Raw genomic sequence first — 10,914 nt, 5'->3', positions numbered from 1 at the left:
GGCGGGTCGGGGCTGGGCGCGGGGGCTGAGGCCCTGGGAGGCGACGGGGTGGGGACTCAGGCCTGGCCTCTCCTGCCTCCTCATTTCCTCACCTAGCCTGCCTGCCTCGCTGCACATCTCCTGGGGGAAAGGGCGTCCAGGGGGAGGAGAGCCCTGGCCAGGAGGCTGGGGGTGGCGGGCCCGCCTGCCTCAAACCCCTTTCGTGACCTTGGCTCAGGCCCTGACCCTCTCAGTGTCCCTGATTGTCAGATGAAGCTGCTGAGCTGACTGATTCTTGTGAATCCTAGAATCTGAGCGGCTGCCTTTAGGGCATCTGTTTGAGTCCGCCCTTTGACACCCGTTCCTTGACCTCCTCATTTCCCTATCAGCCTACCACTCCCGGGCCACATCCGAAATCTTGCTGTAGCTACATCTGCACCTGCTTTGACCCTCCTGACCATGACTTCTTCCACAACTCCAGCCACTTCTACCACGCTTGTCATTCAACATCTTCCAGAGGCCCGTCCATTGCCTTTCTGGTTTCTCCATATCAACCTGCGTCTTCCCTACCCTGTTGAGTTCAAGCTCCATTACCTCAGCTATTACCTTGCAAGAAGCCGTGCCCTTGTCCTGCTGTCTTTCCATCACTCCCACCTGAGGAAACCCCAACCAGTCCACCTACACCAAGGTCCTGAAGAAATCTTGACCAGCCATAGGCATTGATGTCATGGAAACATGGGGTCTCCAAGCTCCTTTGGACGCTCAATCCTACACAGAATTCCTCCCACTTTCCTCAGCCCAGTTTTGACTCCTTTCTTCTCAGCGGCTATTTCAAACCTTGTCCTCTCTCCTAAAACCTCTCACCTCTCCTCGTTCCTCCTCCTGCTCAGAAGATATCCTTACTTCCCTCCTCAGAGAGAAAATAGAAGCCATCATATGGAAACTTTCTTAGCTTTCTGCCCTCAGACCTACAAACTTGCCTACTTTTGTCTCCTTGCTTTCCTTCCTCCCTCCTGTTCCGATGGGAGGGAACCCATCCTCTGATTCTGTCCGAGATTCACTGCTGCTCCAGGGCTGCCCTGAAGCCTGTCCCCAGCCACAGGGTCACACCTGTACACACCCTCATCACACTCCAGGCCTTTGCTCCTGCTGTCCCCTCTGCCTACAAGATTCTTCTCCACGCTCCCCAACTCCTCATCCTCTTTCTTTGCCTAATGGCCACTTACCCTTCAGATCCCAACTTAATAGATGAAGGTTTTCGTCCAAGATGGAATTAAGATAGCTTCAGAAGGAGTCCTAACTGGACACTTGTCTGCCAGGCCCTATTCTAGACTCTTGGAATTTGCAGAGGGATAACTAGTGACTATATTATTAGAAGATAATGTTAGGAGACATTCAAGAACCATATCATAAGAGGAAGAAATTCAGATTCACTACCTAGCATAATGGCAAAATGTTTGCTACCTTGTCTATCCCAGATGCATGGATACAGGACTGTAATAGAGCACAGCTCTAACGCTCCTGCAAGATGTTCACAATTGGCTGAGGAGACAAGTCACACAGTCATACGGAGTTACAAATCAGATTCTTTTCAATACAATCTGATCCAAGGGTGGAAGAGCAGCATAGGCTGGACATGATTAGGTGCCATGTGATTGGCACGGACAGGAAGTTCTCTGGGGGCCTGGGAAAGAGGGGATCGTTTCAGCGGTGGTATTCCTTCCCATCTCAGAAAAGAAGCACCTGATCTGTGGGAGCTGCTGGCGAGGGCCTGGGTTGGGCAGGCCCCCTGCTAGGGTTACCCCCTCACCCACCCTGCACATCTAGGGAGGCATCTAAGGACCCAAGAAGGTGCAGGAGCTAGAGGTTTTAGGAGCTGAAGGTTTTAAAGCCCTGTGCTGGCGGCTTATTTCTTGTAAATGATTCTGTCAGAAATATCTAAGCAAGGCTCTTCAGCCCTTCAACGCCCACCCAAAAAAGATTAAAGCGGATTCTTCATCAGCTATTTTAATATCACCTAAGAATTATGCAATCTTTTGGAAAATCCGATCGGCTTCTTACCCCATTTGTGTGCGTGAGTGTGTTTGTGTGCGTGGACGTGTCCCCATGTGTGCACACAGTGAAACGGTGCTTATGCCTAGGGTCTGTTTCATCTTCAGCAGGGTGTGCCTTTTGCTCCCAGGGGCCATGGAATGCACAGCCCTAGGGGAGAGGCTGGAGGGAAGGGAAAGAAAGAAAGCTGGCCAGCCAATTGCTGTGCCTGCCTGCTCTTTAAAGAGAGGGCTGACTCCGCTACCCTTGTCTCTCTGCCTTTTTTGAAGAGGATGTCTTTAAAGGATGAACCCTTTAAGGCCAGGTCTTCAGCACACATACAAAGTGGATTCTCAGTAAACACGGCCCAAGGTCACTGCCCTGCCAGCTTAAATGTGGATTCACCTCCTTCCCAGCCATGGGTCTCTCTACTCCACAGCTCTCTTCCTGGGCTCCAGCCAGCTTGTCCGCCAAATGGGCCCTCAGCTTTTTCACCTCCAGGGTCTTTGCGTGTGCCTGCCCGACCCTGCTCCCTTCCTTGAAGTTAATCCAAATTTACTGATCCTTCAAGGCCCATCTTAAAAATCACCATTTTCTTGAAGACCTTTCCTGACCACACACCCCCCCGCCGCCCCGACACACACACCCCTCCTGTGCTTTCTCTGATCCCTTTTGGTCCAGTGGAAGATGCCCAAGATGGCACCATGGACCCCCACTAGGACAACTCCTCTAATCTTCAGGACTCTCCTCCCTGTCAATGTAGTTGTAGAAAACAATCGAATCTCAGGGCCCCCCAAGTTAATGATTGGCAGAGCAGTTTTAGAACCCCAGTTCAGCTGATTCCAAAGCCCACCCTGTACCCCAGAGGCCCATCCCCCACCCCAGCATTCCCACCTGGCACTTTACCTGTACCTGCCTATTGCGCTGGTCATGGGGTTGCAGGCGTGACCTCTGGGGTCAAGGCTTGAGTTTGAATCCCAGCTCCACCCCTTGCTAGCTGGAGACCTTGGGTAACTGCTTTAACTTCTCTGGACCTCAGTTTTCACATCTGTAGAATGGAGATGATGACAATAGGATTGTTGCGAGGGTGAAATGAGATAACACGTGTAAAGATCTTAGCATAGTGCCTGGCGTGTGGTAAGTGCTTGGTGAGGGTTAAGTGCACCATCCTGTTGTTCTCATCTCACGGTGCACATCTCCTTCGGTAGATTATGAGCTCCTTGTGGGCAGGAGCTTGCCTGTGTCTGAGTTTCCTGCTTTGCCCACCACGTGCCTGCTGAGTGGTAGGTACATATGAGAATTCAATTGATGGAGATGTTGATCACACAGCTGGCTTTTCTATGAGAGATCCAGCAAGTTGCCAGTTGGTATCCCCTCAGGGGTATGTGGCTTGAAGTCTAAATGAGCCCTCCCCCGGGGCTGGGCTGAAGGCAGGAGCTTCAGTTTCTTAGCAGCTTGTCCCCGAAGAGCAATCGGCCTTTTTTTTTTTTTTGAACTAGTGACTTGTAGATTTTGGAGCCTGTACCCAGTGTCCTACTCTGTCTGTCCTCAATCCCATTAGACATGTCGATTGAGATCATGGATAACCTTCAAGCAGAAGGCGAACTGGGTGGATCTTCTGGTAAAGAGGCCAAGAGGCTGCCACAGTTAGTCATGCCTCCCGATGAATCAGCTTCCTGAGGGCACTGCAAGAGAGAAGTTTCTAGAAAATGAAATTCGCCCCTTGACATACTGCAGTTGTTCTTTTTAAAGTATTATTTCTGCCCTATTATTGGAAAACTTCCAAAAATGTATGCCTACTCTTCTCAGTGTTCTTCAACAAAACATACCAGACGTGGTAACTCACCTTGGCTACTGTTGACCAAGTGCTTTTGCCATCGGGAGCTTGTTGAATCTTGCTGGCAATCTGTCGGGGGCCAGGACTATTGTCTCCATCTCACAGATGAAGACACTGAGGCTCAGGGAGCTGCAGTGGCTGTGACAGGAAGTGGCATCTCTGCACACTACAACCTTTTCTCGGGGCTTGGAAGGCAATAACTACGCTCCAGGTGCAATACTGTTGACGTGGCTGGAGCCATCTGCCCTGCGCTCCTGGCCCCAGGTTTGCGGGCTTGGTTGGTTATCCTTTTAGTCATTCCTCTCTCTCCCTTGCCTTCCTGCTAAGAGCAGCCACTCTTTTTTCTAATGTCTGTTCAACTTCTGGGTCTGAGAAAAAGAGGCTGATGCTCTTGCTAGAATTTTGTCGAAAATAAGAGCATTGTGCCATGTGCTTGGATGCTCAGGGGTGTCTTCGGTTTTGTTTTCTCAGCTGTGTGTTGGATAGTCACAGGGTGTGGCTCAGTGACCCACAGGTAAGCAAGAGAACTGCTAAGGGGTTAGGGGTGCTGTCTTTGGAGTCAGACATGCCTGGACTAAGCCCTGGCTCTGTCAATTTGCAGGGCAACCTACCTACCCTCTGCCAGTCTCTATCCCCTCATCTGTGAACTGGGCTTGATCATCTGTGCCTCTTCGGGAGGATTGAAAGAGGATTCGAGGAGATAATCCACGTACCAGGCTTAGCCCCATTCTACTCCTCAATGGATTGTGGTTTCGTTTTTATTTCTGTGACTTGAAGCATGATAGGCCTTGGATCATTCATTCATTCATTCACCCCTCAAATATTTATTACTGCCCATCTCTCCGTGCCTAGTTTCCTTTATCTTCAAAACGAGGATAATAACAGTAGTTATCTAGCTGAGGACTAAACATGAGGACTTAAAGAGTAAATATTTGCGAAGTGCTCAGAATTGTGCCAGGTGTAAAGCAAACGTGATACACATGTTAACCGTCACCATCATTAGCACTAGTTTGTGCCAGGCACTGTGCTAGTTAGACTCTAGGTGAACAAAATAGAATGATCTTTGACTTGTGGATCTTGTAGGCTCTTTCCTCCTTATTTTCTCCATGGGGAGAAAAGCCAACCAATGTTTCATCACTGTCCATGTAAGATGAAGTAATGGGTTTGAGAGAGTCGCTCCTAGGGACCTGCCAACTTGCTGGCTGCTGCCCTAGAGGCTGGCGTAAGAGTCATGCCTCCCTCCCTCCCTCCCTCCCTCCGTCTCCCCCTTCATCAAGTCTCTGGGCCCCTAGCCCTGTGCTCTTGGCTTTGGTTCAGCACAATTCAAAGCACCCATAAATGATTACTCAAAGGGAGAGAACCATGTCTGTCTTGCCTAAGTCACAGCTGTGGAGGTCAGGGTCTATGAAAAGGCTCTGTAACTTTCAAAATGCCACACAGACAAGAGGTTTAGGTAGGGAGCCCGGCGAGGTGGATTTGAAGTTGGGGAACAGAGCTTAGTCCTGGCCCCACCACTTGGTAGCCGTGTGGATCTCTTTCGGGTCACCTCTCCTCTCTGAGTTGGTTTCTCAAATGTCAAATGAAGAAGTGATAGGTCCTGCCCGGTAGGATTGTAGTGAGGAGGAAATAGGAGCAGAATACAAATTTCAGGTCATTCAAGGCCCCCTCAAACACCTCCGTCCTTTTGGAGGTGAGTCCACAGCTCCTTTCTCTGAGCTCAAAGGCATTTACGTATACAACCACTAGAGCGAGCCTCATCACTCTGCCCAGGCTTGGACTGGCCTCCCCGGACACAGCCTCTGAGCTGGAGAAGTGTATTGCCAGGAGGCTCCCTGGAGAGACACCTGTGCGGAAGTGAACCAGGCGAAGTTGGGAAGTAGGAGAAGCTGACACGTGGCGACAGTTGCTAAGGCCACAGCTGGTCCCCCAGCGAGCTCTGGGAGACCTGGGATGGCCTTTCAGAGCTGTCCTGAAGGACGCAAAGGGGCGGCCCTTTTTTTTTAGATTTATTTTTTTATTGAAGTATAGTTGGCCTACAATATTGTATTAATTTCAGGGGTTTACCAGAGTGACTGAGGAAATGCATTATGAAATGATCACCATGATAAGTCTATTAACCATCTGTCACCACTCAAAATTATTACAGTATTATCAACTATCTTCCTTGTGCTGTATATTACATCCCCGTGACGTTTTATAACTGGAAATGTGTGTCTCTTAATGCCCTTCACCTCTTTCATCCAACCCTCCACCTCCCTCCCCTCTGGTAACCACCTGTTTGTTCTCCATATTTATGACTCTGTTTCTGTTTTGTTTTGTTTGTTCATTTGTTTCGTTTTTTAGATACCACATATAAGTGAAATTATATGGTATTTGTCTTTCTTTTTATGACTTATTTCAGCTGGCATAATACCCTCTAGGCCCATCCGTGTTGTTACAAATGGCAAAAATTTTAATTTTTTTATGGCTGAGTAATATTTCATTTTATATATATATATATATATATATATATATATATATACACATATGCTTAGGTTGCTTTCATATCTTGGCTACTGTAAATAATGAACATATGGGTCATCTGTGTTTCCAGATTAGTGTTTTTGTTTTCTTTGGGTAACTACCCATAAGTGGAATAGCTGGGTCGTATGGTAGTTCTAGTTAATATTTTGAGGAACCTCCGTACTGTTTTCCACAGAGGCTGCACCAATTTACATTCCTACCCACAGTGCACGAGAGTTCCCTTTTCTCAACATCCTGGGGTGGGGGGTTTGGCCCTTTAAATCAACCTCGACCAGGGGCTACTCCTCCCCCCATCACCTGGCGGGGTCATAACCTTCGACCAGACAGAGGCAATTCCCAGTGAGTGAGTGAGAGTGTCAGGAACAGCTGATATCCCATCCCTAAAGAGAGGACCTGCCAGAAGCTATGCCAAGCATTCGGGATCAATGGAGAATGAATAGAATTTCTGCACATGGGGCTTTTGATCTATATATGGTCTATATTTACCTATTTGGTCTCTGGTCAGCTTGGAGGCCCACCTTGGGCCACAATCTTGTCTCATTAGAAGAACGCATAGTTGGTGCTTAATAAGAGTCTGTACCATCTCATTACGGGTAGTAATGAGATGAGCACCCAGGTCCCTTTCTTTGTCTCTCCAAAGTGTCACCACCCGATCTTTTGAAAGATATGAGTCCCTTCATCATGGGCTAAACCACCACACAGTTATTTTTTCACACTCAAAAGAGACAAAGGAAGCCAGCCTGTAAGATGGAACCTCATTTAAAAACATCCGTGCAGCATCTGAAACGAAGGCTGCCTGGGACCGGGCCTGGTCAGGGCCCAGTCTCGAAGGATCCACCAGAAACTTGCCAACGAGGGCAAAAATGGTAAACTCTCCCAGGATGCTTCAGCAGGTCGCTCGTTTTGAAATTTTCCTGGGAAACTTTGCCATGGAGTGCAAATCTAGCTGAAGCTCTACACCTGCCAAATCCTCTAGGCTCTGCTGAGCTAGTGTTCATTCTCCAAGTCCTGACCTTATCAGATTTAGCCTGATTTATGATGGAATGCATAAAAACCACTTGTATTTAAAGAGAGCTGTTGACTGACTAGTGGGGGCTCCATGTGAGGATGTGGGACCCTGAGCCCACATTCTCCTCTGTCGAGAGTTCCCTTTTCTCAACATCCTGGGGTGGGGGGTTTGGCCCTTTAAATCAACCTCGACCAGGGGCTACTCCTCCCCCCATCACCTGGCGGGGTCATAACCTTCGACCAGACAGAGGCAATTCCCAGTGAGTGAGTGAGAGTGTCAGGAACAGCTGATATCCCATCCCTAAAGAGAGGACCTGCCAGAAGCTATGCCAAGCATTCGGGATCAATGGAGAATGAATAGAATTTCTGCACATGGTTTTCCACAGAGGCTGCACCAATTTACATTCCTACCCACAGTGCACGAGAGTTCCCTTTTCTCAACATCCTGGGGTGGGGGGTTTGGCCCTTTAAATCATCACCTCGACCAGGGGCTACTCCTCCCCCCATCACCTGGCGGGGTCATAACCTTCTACCAGACAGAGGCAATTCCCAGTGAGTGAGTGAGAGTGTCAGGAACAGCTGATATCCCATCCCTAAAGAGAGGACCTGCCAGAAGCTATGCCAAGCATTCGGGATCAATGGAGAATGAATAGAATTTCTGCACATGGGGCTTTTGATCTATATATGGTCTATATTTACCTATTTGGTCTCTGGTCAGCTTGGAGGCCCACCTTGGGCCACAATCTTGTCTCATTAGAAGAACGCATAGTTGGTGCTTAATAAGAGTCTGTACCATCTCATTACGGGTAGTAATGAGATGAGCACCCAGGTCCCTTTCTTTGTCTCTCCAAAGTGTCACCACCCGATCTTTTGAAAGATATGAGTCCCTTCATCATGGGCTAAACCACCACACAGTTATTTTTTCACACTCAAAAGAGACAAAGGAAGCCAGCCTGTAAGATGGAACCTCATTTAAAAACATCCGTGCAGCATCTGAAACGAAGGCTGCCTGGGACCGGGCCTGGTCAGGGCCCAGTCTCGAAGGATCCACCAGAAACTTGCCAACGAGGGCAAAAATGGTAAACTCTCCCAGGATGCTTCAGCAGGTCGCTCGTTTTGAAATTTTCCTGGGAAACTTTGCCATGGAGTGCAAATCTAGCTGAAGCTCTACACCTGCCAAATCCTCTAGGCTCTGCTGAGCTAGTGTTCATTCTCCAAGTCCTGACCTTATCAGATTTAGCCTGATTTATGATGGAATGCATAAAAACCACTTGTATTTAAAGAGAGCTGTTGACTGACTAGTGGGGGCTCCATGTGAGGATGTGGGACCCTGAGCCCACATTCTCCTCTGTCGTCCTGGGAGAAGTGTGCCGGATATGGCTACCATTACCATTGCTAATAATATTGGTTTGGCCAAAAAGTTCGTTCGGGTTTTTCTGTACGATGCTATAATAAGAAGAAGGGTGTGGTCGCCTGGTACAGCACTTTATAGTGCCAAGCAGTTTTACTTGCATTAGTTTGGTTGGTCCCCACAAGTCTGTGCAGTAGGGGGCTGTCTGAGCACAAGGAAATTGTCCAAACTCTCTGGGCCTCAGTTTCTCCATCTCTAAGCTGATAATAGAGCCTCTTAAGTTATTGTGAGGATTAAATAATGTAACACCCATGAAGCCCTTAAAGAAAATATCACCTGGCATGTACGAATTTTTTTTCTTTTTTCTTTTTTTTTTTTTTAAACAAAGAATTTACTTTATTAGAAATAAAAATGGGACTTCCCTGGTGGTACAGTGGTAAAGAATCCTCCTGCCAATGCAGGAGACACAGGTTTGAGCCCTGGTCCAGGAAGATCCCATATGCCGTGGAGCAACTAAACCCATGTGCCACAACTACTGAGCCTGCACTCTAGAGCCTGCGTGCCACAACTACTGAGCCCACGTGCCACAACTACTGAAGCCTGCATGCCTAGAGCCTGTGCTCCGCAACAAAGAGTAGCCCCTGCTCGCCGCAACTAGAGAAAGCCTGCGCACAGCAACGAAGACCCAACACAGCCAAAAAATAAATAAATAAATTTATTTTTCAAAAAAGAAATAATAAATTGTTATGATGCAATGATCTGCTAAGTGTTTTTTCTTTTTTTAATTGAAGTTTAATCGATTCACAATGTTGTGTTAGTTTCAGGTGTACAGTAAAGTGATTTAGTTATACATATACATATACCTAGTCTTTTTCAAATTCTTTTCCCATGTAGGTTATTACAGAGTATTGAGTAGAGTTCCCTGTGGTCTGTCTATTTTATATACAGTAGTGTGTATCTGTTAATCCCAAACTCCTAATTTATCCCCCCTCCACTGCCTTCTTTGATAACCATAAGTTTGTTTTCTATGTCTGTGAGTCTATTTCCATTTTGTAAATAAATTCATTTGTATCATTTTTTTTTTTTTTAGATTCCAACTAATTTCTTACCAAATGTTTGAAATTACTGATAGGCAATTTTAGTCTCTTTTTAAAAAAATTTATTTATTTATTTTTGGCTGTGTTGGGTCTTCGTTTCTGTGCGAGGGCTTTCTCTAGTTGCGGCAAGCGGGGGCCACTCTTCATCGCGGTGCACGGGCTTCTCACTATCGCGGCCTCTCTTGTTGCGGAGCACAGGCTCCAGACGCGCAGGCTCAGTAGTTGTGGCTCACGGGCCTAGTTGCTCCGCGGCATGTGGGATCTTCCCAGACCAGGGCTCGAACCTGTATCCCCTACATTGGCAGGCAGATTCTCAACCACCGCGCCACCAGGGAAGCCCCAATTTTAGTCTCTTTAGGAGAGGAAAGCCAGATTCAGAGGGGCTAAGTTTATGAATAACTGGGCATCAAGGAAGGAAAACAGAGGGGGACTACCATGCAGATGGGGCAGACATTCCCACGCTGGATTTCCAACACGAGCCATATAGCATTTGCCTGTCAACTTGGCAACAGAGGAAATACTGAATCTTCAAAAGAAAAAAAAATAAAAGATGAAGGCATAGTATTGCCAAAGAAAGAGATTTTAAAAAAACCAAAAACCTTGCACTTTTCAAACAACTGAACCCTTCTCATCTTTATATTTAGGTCTAAATAACCGAGGGATTATCATATTCAGAGATAATTAGGTTTGAAAAAGGTCTCTTTGCTCGGAGCCCTCCACTGAGGGCTTTTGAAGGCCTGCACTGTGGTTGGGGTTTCACATCCACGTGGCCTCCCTCATTTTGGTTATTTCCTCCCCAAACAGAAGTTCAGCTGGCAGAGCCCTCGAAAGCAGACGCAAGTGTGATCCTGGTGCCTCGGACCCCCAGGTCTCCTCAGGAATGAAGGTCTTTGGGGTTCTCGTGGTCTTTGTCTCCTGCCATAAGCAGTAACAGCTGAGGGAGCTCAAAGGCGCTGCCCTGGGCTTCCCTGGTGGCGCAGTGGTTGAGAGTCCGCCTGCCGATGCAGGGGACGCGGGTTCGTGCCCCGGTCTGGGAAGATCCCACATGCCGCGGAGCGGCTGGGCCCGTGAGCCATGGCCGCTGGGCC

The 10,914-nt window shown here is 47.9% G+C and overlaps 1 protein-coding gene across 1 annotated transcript in view; it reads left to right on the top strand.

Moving 5' to 3' along the window:
* Positions 1–10,914, top strand: part of PLA2G2C (phospholipase A2 group IIC) — a 25,633-nt gene that overhangs the window by 710 nt on the left and 14,009 nt on the right. The gene's annotated exons all lie outside the window — the stretch shown is intronic.

The sequence above is a fragment of the Physeter macrocephalus genome, chromosome 3 (genome assembly GCF_002837175.3).
Source record: "Physeter macrocephalus isolate SW-GA chromosome 3, ASM283717v5, whole genome shotgun sequence".
NCBI lineage: Eukaryota > Metazoa > Chordata > Mammalia > Artiodactyla > Physeteridae > Physeter > Physeter macrocephalus.
Note: the sequence above shows the minus strand (reverse complement) of the source record. Positions and strands in the feature narration are given on the sequence as shown.